A 16054-nucleotide genomic window follows, 5' to 3' on the forward strand; every position below is an offset into this window, starting at 1 on the left:
GAGTCGTTCCACCAGACCGCCTTCTACTCGCACGCTCTACCAAGAGACACTAAGAGTAGGGGGAGGGAACATACAAACGTGGCAAAAATATACTAAACAGCAGCAGCCAACCTGAAAAAGATAAGCGGAGAGGTTATTTTTGGTCAAAAAACTTTGAAGTCAAATAACTCAGAAACCGTAAGAGATAGCGAAATCCTTAGCAAAGTTTAATCAGAACGCCGAATAAAAAAGAAACGGACCAAAGCCGGGGCTTGGCCGTCAGGTAAACCGAAAAAGGCTACCATCAGATAAGTCGAAAAATGGCTACCATCAGGTAAGCCGAAAAAAGGCTACCATCAGGTAGGCCGTAAAAAAGGCTACCATCAGGTGGTCATTAGCAGCAAGGTCATTTCCCCAGCAAAAGGGTACCCCATTTTCTAAAAAACAAAATGGCGCTAATCCTAATCTCTTCTCGCCGGGTCTAATCGGTTGGAGGGGATCAGATAGATAAATCTAATCATGGCTGGTGTGGCCGTGTGAAAAAGAATAAGCTATCTGTTGCATGGTTATCAACTTTTACGGATGATGGGTCATAAATATTTTTTACACAAAACATTCATGGAAAGGGTCAATCTTTCTATCTTTCTATCTTTCGAACTAGACGGAAAATCGAAAAAACCGATACGGCAAACCAAAAGCTTAACCGAAAGGCACTACTTAATTAAGAGTAATCGAATGATGTGCAGTGTTACGTGATTACCCAAAAGGCCTTACATGATTAAGAGGAATCTAATGGTATGCAGTGTTACGTGATTGTAACACTTGACAACGAAAAAACTTATTTACCTAACAAACTAAGCGGAAAATCGAAAAAACCGGTACAGCAAACTAAAAGCCTAACCCAGAGGGACTACTTAGTTAAGACAAATCATATGATACGCAATGTTAACGGGAAAAATTGATCATCTAACTAACTAAGCAAAAAATCGAAAAAACCGATACGGCAAACTAATATCACAGTGTATTCACATTGAATACAAGCACATTTGATCCTGTTTACATATAGAAGAAAAAACTCATGGTATCACAGTTTGTTCACATTGAATACAAGTATATTTGTTCCTGTTTACATATAGAAGTAAAAACTCATGGTATCACAGTGTATTCACATTGAATAAAAGTATATTTCATTTTGTTTACATGTAGAAGTGTAAACTCATAATATTGTCACGGGTAGAATTGTTTGTGGCAATAAACACTTGTTGATGCGATCAGCCCAAAGCCAAAGTTACATAAATGTTGGCCTCACGACACAAGGCGCAAACATATAGGTCCCTTTCACCATTGGACTACTCTAAATAATACTAACACTACTTCCAATGGTGCCCTAATGGACTAAAACACAGATAGTTTAACCGAAAACACTAGTAAACACAAACCGAGAAGCATGAGTTGTTTACCAGACAACGTACAGACGCGAACTAACTAGCTCTAGATTAATAAGACCACGCTAGAAAAAGCCATCTAGCGGTCATTTATAAAAACAACTACACAATACTACATAAAAAGACATACGTCACAATATCGCCACCTAAAAAAAAAAGGATCGTCCTCGATCATACAATTAATCATAAGCAAACAATCAAAAAATCATTATAAAGAAAAACGCACAGGAGCCCGTATTTTGTTTCTTGATCTTAACCTGTGTGAACCAATTACATCATTAACATTATCGACATTTTTGGAACAATTCTTTTCAGTTCTTGGAGCTCGAAGTATACTTCTTGGACGTGATGCCGTCTCTGTACCTGTAATAGAAGAGTTGGAAACAACCAAATTCTTTCCTCTGTCCCCGTCGGGACAAGGAGAACGCTCATCACCCTTAAAGGTGGTACACTCATCACCCCAAAGGTGGTACACTCATCACCCTCAAAGGTGGTACACTCATCACCCCAAAGGTGGTACACTCATCACCCTCAAAGGTGGTATACTCATCACCCCAAAGGTGGTACACTCATCACTTCCGTTTCTACCAAAACGCGAAGCAGAACGCTCATTGCTTCGGTCTCTGCCAAGACGCGAAGAAAACTCACTTACACTTCTATTCTGGCAGGAACTAGAAGTGTTCACATTAACACGAAAACGAGAAAGGTTATAAAATGGGAAAAACACGAACGCAATCCGTTTTCTTCTTTCTTCCAAAAAGCAGTTGAAAAATGTAGTTAAAATCGCTCACTCGACGCACAATTTATAAGAACCAAAATACCGGTGAAGAAATTTAGTCGCACGTCCTTTCCTTGTAAAAGGCCGATACACTAACACTCATTTGACTTACTACCTTTAAGTTCCGACCGGATGATATCTTTAATGGTGGCGGTAAAGGAGGTTAAAGTAGATGCCACATCTTCCTTAATCTCTTTTCTCAAAGACGCAATCGAAGCGTTTAACTCCTCTTTGGTAACAAAGCCAGCATAGGGAGGATTCAAGGTGTTTGAAAACAGTACTGGGGCAGAAAAACAATCATTCAAAGCTCGATTGGCCATGGCAATTGCCTGACAATGAACTTGAATCCGAGCAAAAAGTTGATCAACGGTAAATGGCTGCGTTAGATCAGGCATCACCTTTTCCATAAGAGAAGGACTTAATCCACGCAAAATATGCTGAACTTTCTCTTGTTCAGGCATTTCTGCATTAATTTTTGAACAAAGATAAACAACATCATAACAATAAGTCATGACGGGTTCACCAGGGCCTTGCCTTCGGGCACGAAGCTGCGAATCTAGTTCCATTTCGTAGTTTTGATGACGAAATGCCCTCAAAACTCGATCACTAAGAGCGGGAAAAGTGTCAGGTCGTGGATTCAAACTAGAAAACCACCTCTCAGCAACTCCTTCCAAACATAGGGGCAACTGTCGTAGTTGCTGATTCCCATCCCACAAATTGAAATCGCTAACCCGTTGAAATTGACGCAACCATTCAACTACATCTTCATGAGGCTCTCCACGAAAGATCGGTGGATCACGCGCTCGCAAGCGAGGAGCCTGTTCATTTACGACTACAGCAACCGGAGGACCCTCTCGACCTAACCGACGAGCCATTATTCAGAAAGAAAAAAATCAAAATGAAAGATTCGTTAAAGAATCACAACAAGAAGCCTCTATCACAAGTCAAGCGAAAAAGGGACTGAAAAATCAAAAATCGGTAAGGCAAACCCCACCCAACCAACAACAAAAATCTTACCCCCTAAGAGGGGAACCCAAATATCGGGACCAATACTTTTATAAGCTGTGTATTACAGCACCGACCGACGGAGGCTATGACCCTCACCTAAATTTAAAAGGTAATTGGTTAGGGGACGCAACTTACGAGCTCTCGAGTCTTGGCTAAAGAGTGATATCCAACCACTCAAATGATAACGGGTAGTAATCCAATTAAAGACCCGAAAGCAATAAAATCTTCGAGTCAAATCTATACTGGAAAGATAAAAAGAGAGAATTAATTGTTCACCAGCAGGATGATAAAAATAGAGATGCCCAAACACGAAGTCGATTCATCCACAATTCGATAATAAAATTCCACAATCCGTTCAAAATTTCCTAAATGACAAATAAAAGAGAAGAAACAGATTAACTTGTCTACACACAACGATGAAACGATACTTGACCATTAGCGTCACCAAAGGAAACAAGATGGCGGCAATGGGAACAATAAAAAAATGGCGACGACGCTAACACTCGAAAACGTTTTGGATCACTAACACAAATCGACACTGCGTTTTCACAAATCAAAATTCACTTTCAAAAAATTCACCATCAACAAGTGTAGCCATTACCCTGCATCTCCACCAAATTGTCACGGGTAGAATTGTTTGTGGCAATAAACACTTGTTGATGCGATCAGCCCAAAGCCAAAGTTACATAAATGTTGGCCTCACGACACAAGGCGCAAACATATAGGTCCCTTTCACCATTGGACTACTCTAAATAATACTAACACTACTTCCAATGGTGCCCTAATGGACTAAAACACAGATAGTTTAACCGAAAACACTAGTAAACACAAACCGAGAAGCATGAGTTGTTTACCAGACAACGTACAGACGCGAACTAACTAGCTCTAGATTAATAAGACCACGCTAGAAAAAGCCATCTAGCGGTCATTTATAAAAACAACTACACAATACTACATAAAAAGACATACGTCACAATATCACTGTGTTTTTACATTGAATACAAGTATATTTGATCATGTTTACATATAGAAGTAAAATTAATGGTATCACAGTGTATTCACATTGAATACAAGTATATTTGATTCTGTTTACATGTAGAAGTGTAAACTCATAATATCACAGTGCATTCACATTGAATACAAGTATATTTGATCCTGTTTACATATAGAAGTAAAAACTCATGGTATCACAGTGTATTCACATTGAATACAAGTATATTTGATTCTGTTTACACACACAAGTGCAAACTCATAATATCACAGTGTATTCACATTGAATACAAGTATATTTGATCCTGTTTACATATAGAAGTAAACACTCATGGTATGACAGTGTATTCGCTTTAAATACAATTATATTTGATTCTGTTTTATGTAGAAGTATAAACTCATAATATTTTCGCGGGTGAAAAAGGGGAAATGTTTATCTCTTCACAGAGATGATTCACCCGCTCATTGAACTACGCTGCGACCGTGGGAATGAATCATTGCAGATAATCAGCGCTAGAAGTAGATACGGAGACATGCGCTCCGGAAGGGGCGTAATTAGCATAGCAGTATAAATGCAAGTGTAAAATTCGGTAAAAGACGAGTTCCCTGGTTTCCCTAGAGGTCTTCAGACGCTTTTCCAACTTTTGGTAATGGTTATCCCTTTTTGTTCGAGTTAAACCATTGTTTAGAATTTAAGTCATCACTTGTTGTATTCGTTTGTTCTTGTTCAAATACAACTTGTGTGACAATTGCTGGAGACGCAGCTCGTTACCCGTAAGTGACGAATTAGTGCTGCAGAGTTTTAATTTTTGAGACGCAGCTCGTTACCAGTAAGTAACGAATTTGTGCTGCGGTGTTGCAATTGTTGAAGACGCAGCTCGTTGCCTGAGAGTAAACGAAGTCGTGCTGCAGTCATTGTTAGCCGATGCCGAAGAGGACAAACCCACGGTTACCTAGTTGCCCAAGAGACCCCAGCCGACGATTACATCCGCTTTGAGAACTGTCAAGCGTTCTGGTAGAAACTTCACCTACCCCAGCCTCATCGTTGTAGAGTGGAATTTCCTTTGTTGGTGAAGCCCTAAATTTTGAAGGTCCTATTCCAAAGAACCATTTGACCGAAAAAGCTGACAGTCAGGGTGAATCAGTCGAGACTGCAAGAGATTCAGACTCGGATTCAGAAACCGAGGTCGTTTTGAGAGCTGCAAGTCCAGTTGTTCCAGTCAGTGGACAACAATTTATGGTGCCATCAGGGCATATTGTGCAGCCACAAAGACAAGCTATGGCAGCTGTCAGAAAACTCATTAGCCCGCCTATCTTTCGAGGTAGTCCGGATGAAGATGCGCGCCAATGGATGGGGCGTTATAAGACCATAATGGATTTCCTCCCATAATGGATGGGGTGACGCCGAAAAACGTAATAATTTCAATATGTACTTGGACGATACTGCAAGAAACTGGTTCCTGTGTGCAAGAAACCCGAACGACTGGGAAGATACGACGGCACAACCTGCTGCAGGAGGAAACCCTGCCACACCTGCAGTTACCGGTCTTCGTTCGATGTTTTTAAAAGAGTTTCAACCGGACAACTATGGTCTTTTCCAAGAAACAAGACTAAGAAGCAGAACACAAGGAATGGATGAGCCAATTGTTAGGTACTATTATGAAATCCTCAACCTTTGCAGACTGGTCGACTCGAATACGTTGGAAGCACACCGATTGGAGCACCTTTTTCGAGGCTTTCGACCAACTCTTCTTAGAAAACTTTACCCGTTGAAACCTAAAACATGTGAAGAGTTTTTACCACTGGCAAAAGCTTATACGGAAGCGTCGATAATATCAGAAGCAAGAGGATGGAAGGATGCGGCAATGGAACCACAGAAACCTCTTGAGCAGGCACCAAACCTTTCCGTCGTCTATCCAGACCAGCAAACAGAATTTATGAAGTCAATGCGTGAGTTCATCCAAGACACGGTGAGAAATTAATGGCGAAGGAGGAGAACGAGCAAGAAAAAGCAAAAGGGCCCTACAAGCCAAAAGAACGTTCTATTTACGGGAGACCATTTTGTTTCCATTGCAAGAGACCCGGGCACATCGCTCGGCACTGTTTCAAAAATCCAGAATCTCTAAGTTATAAAGCTCCGACACGGGATACAGCGCCAGCTACGCCGTCAACGGCGAATGCAGCAGTAAATCTGGTGACATAAGCTCCTAACGTACAGGAAGAAAAACACCTGTTTAACTTCGATGGAACCAACTTGATTAAAGAACCTGTGTTTTGCGGTGAGGTGAATGCAACAGCAGTGATTGATACTGGTGCAGCAGTGACAGTTATCTCCTGAATTATTGAAGAAAACACAATTCGTTCAGCAGCCATGGAATGGTTCCGGAATTATTCTCGCGAACGGTTCACGAGTGATGCCCGAAGGAGCAACCGAAATCCTGGTGACGCACAAAAACAAATCTGTGAAAGGAAAAGCAATCGTTATGGCAATGTAAGGAATTGAACTTTTGATGGGAAATGATTTTCTCAAACAATTTGGATCTATACGGATTAATTACCAGGCGGAGAAACCTCTTCTAACTATGGGTGATTTACCGCTTGCAGTAATCTCCCTTCCTGCGAAGGAAGAAACAGAAGATACTGTGTTAGTATCCAACGAGCGTCAGGAAATCCCAGCGTATTCAATTAAACCGGTTCCAACGTAAGTTTCTAGTAAACTGGAAGGCACCTGTGTCCTGAAACCATCAGTTTCACTGATGGCCATGCCAGGTCTGTCTACGGGTCACGCCCTTGTGCAGAAGGACCTGTAAAACATTCCTGTAGCAAATCTGTCTCCCAAATCAGTGTGGCTGGAGAAAGGTGTAACATTGGGGACTTTAGAAGAATCTTAAGAAGTGGAAAAAACGGAAGAATCTGGTGGAGTTTCAGGAACAAATGCTACGATTGAAGAAATGGATCAAAAAATTTAAAAATTATTGGATAATTTGAAAAGCAGAATTGGAGAAAACCTGCATGAAGATGAAAAAAGTGAGGTATTAAAAATTCTCAAAAGTTCCATCAGCTGTTTCGCATTTAGTGAAGATGATTTGGGGCACTGTACGTTGGTGGAGCACAACATGAACACTGGAGTTAACCCTCCAATTCACCAGCTTCCTTTAAGAGTGCCTGGAAGGAGCGAGCTGTGATCCAGGAACAGGTGGAAGGAATGTTACGCCAGGGAATAATTGAACACTCGGACAGCCCTTGGTCTTCGCCTGTGGTCCTAGTAAAGAAGAAAGATGGAACTTGGCGTTTTTGTGTTGATTATCGCCAACTTAATGCAGTGACCGTAAAAGATTCCTACCCGCTGCCTCGTGTGGCCGATAGATTGAGCCGCCTGGAGGGGGCTACAATCTTCTCCAGCATGGATCTCCAATCTGGATATCACCAGGTGCCAGTCGCCAGCAAGGATAGACCGAAAACAGCTTTCGTAACTGCGGATGGATTATATCAGTTCCGTGCTCTTCCATTTGGATTAACTAATGCCCCGGCCACATTTCAGCGGGCAATGGATATTATTTTAACCGGGCTTCTATGGACAACGTGCCTGGTGTACCTAGATGACGTCATCGTCTACTCGGCAACGTTCGAACAACATTTGGAACAACTCCAATCAGTGCTGGATTGCCTTGCAAAAGCCAACCTGAAACTAAAATGGTCAGAGTGCTCATTTGCTAGGAATATATTAAAAGTATTGGTCCGGATCCTGAAAAACTAGAGGCGGTGGAAAATTTTCCATCTCCAGCAGTAGGCCATTCAACAGCCAATAAAGTCAAACGAGTACAAAGCTTCCTGGGATTGTGCTCCTATTACCGGCGTCACATCCAGAATTTTGCAGCCATCGCACGTCCGCTCACATCGCTAACAAAGAAAGACATTCCATTCATTTGGGGAACGGATCAAGTTAGTAGCTTCAACGCTCTAAAAGCAGCACTTACATCAGCTCCAGTGCTAGCTCATCCAAACTACGATTTACCAATGGAAATTCTACCGGACACCTGTGGTTTCGGCATAGGAGTTGTACTAGCTCAGCGCATCGATGGAGTCGAAAGACCAGTAGCTTACGCAAGCCGCTTACTATCTAGATCCGAAACAAATTATTCTATCACGGAGAAAGAAGGTCTTGCATTAGTATGGTGCCTTACCAAGTTTCGATGTTTTGTGTGGGGTTGTCAAGTGAAAGTGATCACCGATCATCAAGGGTTGTGTTTGTTAATGAGCAAGCGGGACCTCACCGGACGTTTAGCGCGTACGAGTCTCCCGCTTCAGGAGTACGATATAAATATTGTATATCGTAGTGGGAAAACACACGACAACGACGACTGCCTCTCAATTAACCCACTTCAGCAGATAGAAGAAATGGAAGATGATCGATGTTTCATCGTTGCGGCCATTGGACCAAACGCAGTGGATATCCTTTCTCCCGAAGAAAACGGCTCATTTATCCGCAAACAAAGAGCTCACCGTGATTGGAGCGAAAAAATCTCGAAGCTCGAGGATGGGAAAAAAAGGGTGAAAAACTTCATTCTGTGCAACGGAAAACTCTACAAAGAAACGTTTAAGGATGGAAAAAATTACAGAAAATTATGTGTACCTGTGGAATGTCGTGAAAGAATTTTGCAAGCTTATCACGATGACATTGTTTCCGGTCATTTAGGCATCAAGCGGACTCTCCACAAAATTTGCAGTCGATTCTTTTGGCCGAAAATGAATCTTGACATAACTCGCTACGTTCAGAGTTGCGTGAGCTGTCAAGGAAGAAAAGGAGTCCCAGATAAACCTCCGGGATTCCTGCAGTGCATTAAAGTAGAAAGACCTTTTGAGAAAATGGGTACGGATCTGCTTGGGCCATTCCCTCTATCTCACAAGGGTAACAAAATGATATTTGTTGCAGTAGATTACCTGACTAAATGGGTTGAGCTGAAAGCCATGCCAACCGGCCAAGCAGAGAATGTCGCTGAGTTCTTCGTTAACCAAATTTTTCTTCGCCATGGAGCTCCAGAACAAATCATCACTGATCGAGGAAAATGCTTCGTTGCTGAGTTAACTCAAGCAGTGGTCAAAAAGTTACACAACAACCACAAAACCACATCCAGTTATCATCCTCAAGCAAACGGGGCTGTGGAAAGAATGAATCATACGTGTTAGCAGCAATGCTTTCCATGTATGTTAGTATTGACCAGCGGGATTGGGATGAGACCCTACAGTATGTGTGCTTCACGTACAACACAGCCAGGCAAGAATCCAAAGGATACTCTCCATTCTTTCTCCTCTACGGACGCGAGCCGAAATTACCAATTGACTTGGAGCTGGGCGCGGATCCGAATCCATTGTTGACAAAAGATGGCGCCACAGAAGATTACGCAGATCGACTATTGATCGAATTATCGACAGCTAAAGAAATAGTGAAAACTAGAATGGAAGAGGTAAAAAACAAACAGAAAGAGAGGTACGACTCACATCATCGGGATCTGTCCTTCCAATCCTGAGATTTAGTGCTAGTGTACAAGCCATTCAGAAAGGTGGGAAAATCCGAAAAACTCCTTCACCGATGGTTGGGACCTTTCAAAGTGTTGAGGAAAACCACGCCGGTGAATTATGAGGTGACATCGGCAACCGGTCAAGGGAAAACGGATATTGTGCACGTCATCCGTATGAAGCCATTCTTTGAACCTTCAAATGAATGGCAGCTCCCACAAGAAATACCTCCAAACAATTTAGAAGAAACCACTGGAAAAGAACACAGGGAAGTTCAAGAAATTGAATAACAAGATGTACCAGCAGTTACCAGCCCTCAAGCGGTAGCAGATGACAAAGAAACAGTTACCGAACATCCCACAGCAGATGGCTGAGTCATGGTAGCGCCCTCCACTTCAACTGAAGTAGTACCAGCTCAAAAGCCCATCCGTAACAGAAGACCAGCCGCTAGGTACCTAACTTGCTTGGTACCATTCCTGATGCTCCTGTTTACAGTCTTCAATCCACCAATGGTTACAGCACTGATCCTGGGAGAAAACACGATTTTTAAAGAACATGTAGATGTCGCTTTCAGTGAATCAGCATGGACAATCGTAACTGACCTCGATTTAGGGCCGGCTGGAGCAGCAATAGCTTACTTGCAACAGAAAATTCTCCAACAACAAGCAGTGGCAGACAAGTTGAAACAGCAAGGGTCTCGACCCCAAAAAATAGCAGCCAAAAGAATTTTCAGCAAATTACGAAGTTTCTCGAAGGAACTGGAGAGCGTGACCGAGCAATTCACGACCGTGAAAGAAGCCTTAAACACCAACCCAAGAAACTGACGTAGTCTCATCGACGGAGGTGGATCAGCTCTCAAATGGCTTTTTGGCGTTTCAACACAGCAGGACCTAGAAGAATTAAACAGTCAAGTGCAACAGGTTAAACTGAATCAAAAGGAAATGATACACATTATGGACAAGCAAGCTACCGTTCTGAACGAATCATTGTGGGAATCCAGAGCCAACGCTCAGTGGATTAGAGAGCTCCGAGGACAGTTTGCGTCCCTGCAAAGCGTGACCGCACAATTATTAGAGTGGAATACAAAGCTAGAAGAGCTTGACTTAGACCATTTCGAGTATTTCTTCCAGCTGGACGACACGTTTGAGGCGCTGAATCAAATCCTGCAATGCCTACACCAACTTGCCGATAGCCTCAACATAGGATTCAGTCTATTAGCAAACGGGCATTTAGCCCCTCAAATCGTTTCCCCAGCACGATTTAACGCAGTGATTAAAAATGTGTACCGACAATTTCCTAGAGGATGGTCAATTTCCAGCGATGAGCTTTGGGTGGCTTATCGTGAATCCACATTCACGGTGGCCGCATTGGAACATCATTTCAGGATCTTCATTCAGGTCCCTATCTTCAATCATGCTCAACAGTATAAGCTGTTTCAGATCATCAATTTGCCGTGGGCCACGGATAATGGAACGCATAGTGTCAGCTTTAGCAACTTACCAAACTATCTTGCAGTAGCAGCTGACCTCGAAAAATTCCTGGAACTTTCCAAAAACGACGTCCGGGAGTGCAGTAAAACAGGCCGACCGTTATGTAAATTCCATACGGGCATCAGCAAACGGAACGCTCGCAAGTCCTGCGCCATAGCAGCATTCATGGACGATGTACCTCGAATCAAGACGCAGTGCCGGAAAAAATTTGCAGATTGGCGAGGTCCAGAAGTCGTATACACTGGAGCAAATCAATGGGCCTTCTCGGCGACGAAACCACACGACATAGTATTCTCATGCCCACCCAATGTTGGACAACCGCCCCTAAGAACGGTATCATTACCAGCGGTTAGAATATTTGAAGTACCTTTGGGTTGTACGGCGAGAACAAAAGATTGAGTCTTCCCAGCCAGCATGGAAGGAAGCATAGAAGCCCTGAACCTTCAAGCGGCGGTGCTGCCATCTGTCAACGTTTTTTCTCAGGACCCAACCAGTAACAGCAGCAGGAAGCACGTCATCATCGAAATTCCGCGGGAGAACACGAGTTCGATAGACATCATTAGTGAATTACTCCAACGCAATGACCGCGCCAGGTTAGCTGCTGAAATGACGGGGGAACAAAGTCACAACCTCGTGACCGAAGTATATAAACAGATGGAGACATCTTCTGCCCGATATCCCTATGAATTAATAATAGTAGATGTAGTATTAAGCATGGGAATCATATTTTTGGGGTATAAATTTTACCTACTTAGTGCAAGGTTAGCTGCTCACGAACAGCACGATGTGTTCAGCCTACCACACGAAGACCGTGGGAGGAAGAGTTGGAAATGCAGAACCTGTAAAACAATAATTCACTTTCCCGTAGTTATTATGCACCTATAGTAATCATGTACCAATGTGTCAAACTTAGCCTATGATGCCCTCTAGCGTAGAAACAAGAAAAAAAAAGAGTTGTGTTAAAAAATGTATTGAAAATTAAAAAAAAAGGAATACCGGATTGCAATTGACAAAGGAAAAAATTATAAGGCTTCAGATTCCGGATTCTCCCCCCAGAGGTTCAAAACTTCCAGTGCGACCAGTCGGGCTGCCAGCCGAGCCTCCACCGTGGAGAACAAAACTTCTGAATGGAAGTCGGAACGTGGTGGGGGCGGATGATAAACATCCTCACCTGACTCAAGCCACCACAGAAATCTAGCATAGTTGTTGGAATAAAAATCGCGATACTTCACGAAGCCAAGATACGTACTAAAAGAAAAAAAAAAAAAAAAGGGGAACAAAACAAACAAGTTAAAATTATGATGAAGAAATTTCCTAGAACACAAAGGGAAACATACCTGTAATAGAAGTCCAATTCCCAAACATCCCCTGAAAACGGTGTAAAATCCGAAGAGGTACCCGTAACCTTAGCATCGTTTAGGAGTGTGGCAAACAGCCTCCGATCACTTACATTGAGGTGACGGTACCAGATCACAGGATTACGGAAGACAATCTCAGCGAAGCGCAAAACGGCAACGTCAAAATACCGCCAATCGGACAATACATCGGAAAGGGTGAACATCTTGGAAGACCTGTATCACACCAAGACTGAAAATGAACTGTGTCAGCAGAAAGGCTGTGCCCGATTTTTATTCAGTTTCAATAACCTTCGCGGATCACAATCATTGCCTATCAGTTCCATTTTTTACATTTGTGTTATAGATAGTGTTAACAAGGGTAACCTTCATGCTTTATCGCAGGTAGATAAGTACAGTCGGGTCGCCTGTCTTGAAGAAGGGGGACCTGTCGCGGGTGAAAAAGGGGAAATGTTTATCTCTTCACAGAGATGATTCACCCGCTCATTGAACTACGCTGCGACCGTGGGAATGAATCATTGCAGATAATCAGCGCTAGAAGTAGATACGGAGACATGCGCTCCGGAAGGGGCGTAATTAGCATAGCAGTATAAATGCAAGTGTAAAATTCGGTAAAAGACGAGTTCCCTGGTTTCCCTAGAGGTCTTCAGACGCTTCTCCAACTTTTGGTAATGGGTATCCCTTTTTGTTCGAGTTAAACCATTGTTTAGAATTTAAGTCATCACTTGTTGTATTCGTTTGTTCTTGTTCAAATACAACTTGTGTGACAATATAACAGTGTATTCACATTGAATACAAGTTTATTTGATTCTGTTTAAATGTAGAAGTATAAACTCATAATATAACAGCGTATTCACATTGAATACAAGTATATTTGAACCTGTTTACATATAGAAGTAAAAACTCATGGTATCACAGTGTACTGTAGGTTAAATCAGGAAGCCACGCCTAGTGTACCCATCTCTCTCCCGTAGGTAGCTGTGAAGTATTATCAGGGTGTTCTAGATGTAGTGTTCCAAAATGGACGTTCTCTATCCCGCGGGAGGTCAAAATGTAGTGTTCATGTGCGGACCACATGAACCAATATGAACTATATCACCCATGTGGTAGAAAACTCATTCTTTCAAGTCCTAAGTGTAGTGTTCGCGTGCGAAGCACACGAACCAACGAGATTTTATCGCCATTTAGTGTCAGATTCGCGTGCGGAGCACAATAATACCAAAGTTTTTCCTTACTCTATGTAGTGTTCGTGTTTCCAGTACACGTACCGAGATGGACGCTATCACCTACGTGGTATGTCAAAATGTAGTAATCGTGTGCGAAGCACACGAACCATGAAGAACTATAACACCCTCGTGGTAGGTCGCCTATTCTGTCAAGCCCTAATTTTAGTGTTCGTTGTGCACGAAGCACAAAGGGTTTGGAACTACTAAGAGTCAGGTCCACGTGCGAAGCACGTGGACACAGCAAATCATCGACTCCTTCCTTAGAATTCCATTCCCCTTTCTTGAAGATTGGACCTAGTGAGCTACCAAGTGATCTACCTGCTCCGAAAGCTAGTCTTGGAGGTTCTAATGGAAGCTGGGGGCCGAGTCGTTCTACTTTTTCTGTGATAAGTGGTGTTTCGTGTAGATTCGTGTAAAAGGATCGTATGCTATTCCTCAGTGGTAGGACGAGCGGTTCATGGAAGTCAGAGACTAACGTGAAGCGCTCGTTGCCTGTGTCTTTATTGGTTCCCCCCCTGTCTTCAATAGTCCGGCTCGATCCTTAAGGAGAGCTTTGCTGTAAGCGCTGTCTAGAACTTTCTGAGGATAGCCCCTTATTCTGAACTTGTGTAGGAGTGTCTCCGCCTCACGGCTGAAGTCAGAGTGCTTACTACAATTCCTTTTGATCATAAGGAGTTGGGCGTTTGGGATTGAGCTTTTAAGATTTACTGGATGTGCTGAGGTCCAATGTACGAATTGGGTACCTTCTGTTGGCTTCCTAAATAGGCGAGTCAACAGTGAGCCATCATCCTCAATCTCTATTAGGAAGTCAAGGGCCTCAAGTGTTTTAGCACCGTAGACAAATGTGAGTTTGATGTTGTCATCAACTACACCCTCAAAAAGGTTTGGAATGTTTTCATTCGCCCCTTTCCATATCTCTACAATGTCATCAATGTACTTCCCAAAATAAAGAAGCTCAGCTGGTAGGTTCATAAAAACTGACATCGAGCAACCCATTGCTGTTTCCTTAAACTTCCTGAAGTACTTTTCATTTTGGAAATGGAAGACATTGTTTTGTAAAAGCATCTGTAGTATGTATCTAATGATCTGGTGTGGAGGAGGAGGGAGCATGTCATTTTTCTCGCAAAATTCTTTAACTACGTCAAAGTGTTCCATATAGAAGCTGGTTGAGTCGTCTACCGCTTCTACCCAGTCGATGGACGGGTAGAGCGATACTACATCAGATGAAAACAGTTTAGCTCCTGGCGGGAGATTTGGCACTGTTGCCAAATCCCTTAAAAGCGCTGCTTTGTCTATCAGTGATCCCGGTATGAATGGTAGTAAACAAGCCGCAAGCTTAGCAAGGTACTCATCTAGAGCCTTGAAAGGACTACCTACTGCCGCTATGATTGGTCTTGCTGCGAATGCCCCGGTGTCTTCCCGCTTCTCTTTATGGATTTTTGGGAGAAAATATGTGGCAGGTAACGAGACCTGCTGGTTCCTAACTCTACTACCCTCCGCCTTTGTGAAACAGTTATGTTTTTCAAGTGCATTTGTAACTATGATTTTGTGTTTATGTATTCTCCCTATGTATCCCTCTGCCTCTGTTTTTGATAGCTCCATGTAAGTGTTTTTATCCCCTAGTTGTCTAAGTGCCTCTTTTTTGTAATCTTCCCTACTCCAAATAACTGTTTTTCCCCCTTTATCTGCTTTTAAGACGTACCAGCGTGTGTCATTGATCAGCTTCTTCCAGGCTTTGAATGCGCTGGTTGAGAAGTTGGTCCCTATCTTTCCCTTCGGTATTTCGGTAGAGCAGAGCTCTGACCAGAGTACATTAGACTCTTTTAATGCCTCAGGTGGTTTCCAATCTGATTTAAGGATCCTAGTTATCATGCTGGTTTTGTAATCCCCCCCATTCATATTCCAGTGTAATTTCAGATTTATGCTACGTCTTAATTTCCCTAAGTCCCTTTCTAGTGTTTCTCTATTAAAATTTACTTGTGGGATGAAAGAAAGGCCTTTAATTAAGGCTTCTCTTGCACCCTCATCAAGCTGTGCCCCTACGTCGTTACAAATTATTTCCTGAAGCAGTTCCTCCCTCCCTGTCAGTTTTGATCTTGCCCTTCGTTTGGTACGTAGCGAAGAGGTTGGTACCGAGTGACCAAACCCGTACGACGGTCGATCCGTCACGTTGGTTGGTCGCGTTGGATCCTTTCCCACCCTGTTGGGGTCCAACGGAATGTCGCCGGGGGTGGGTAGGAGGGTGCTCCTGTTGTTCGTGTTGGTG

The sequence above is a fragment of the Daphnia magna genome, unplaced genomic scaffold (genome assembly GCF_020631705.1).
Source record: "Daphnia magna isolate NIES unplaced genomic scaffold, ASM2063170v1.1 Dm_contigs295, whole genome shotgun sequence".
In the NCBI taxonomy this organism is placed as follows: Eukaryota; Metazoa; Arthropoda; class Branchiopoda; order Diplostraca; family Daphniidae; genus Daphnia; species Daphnia magna.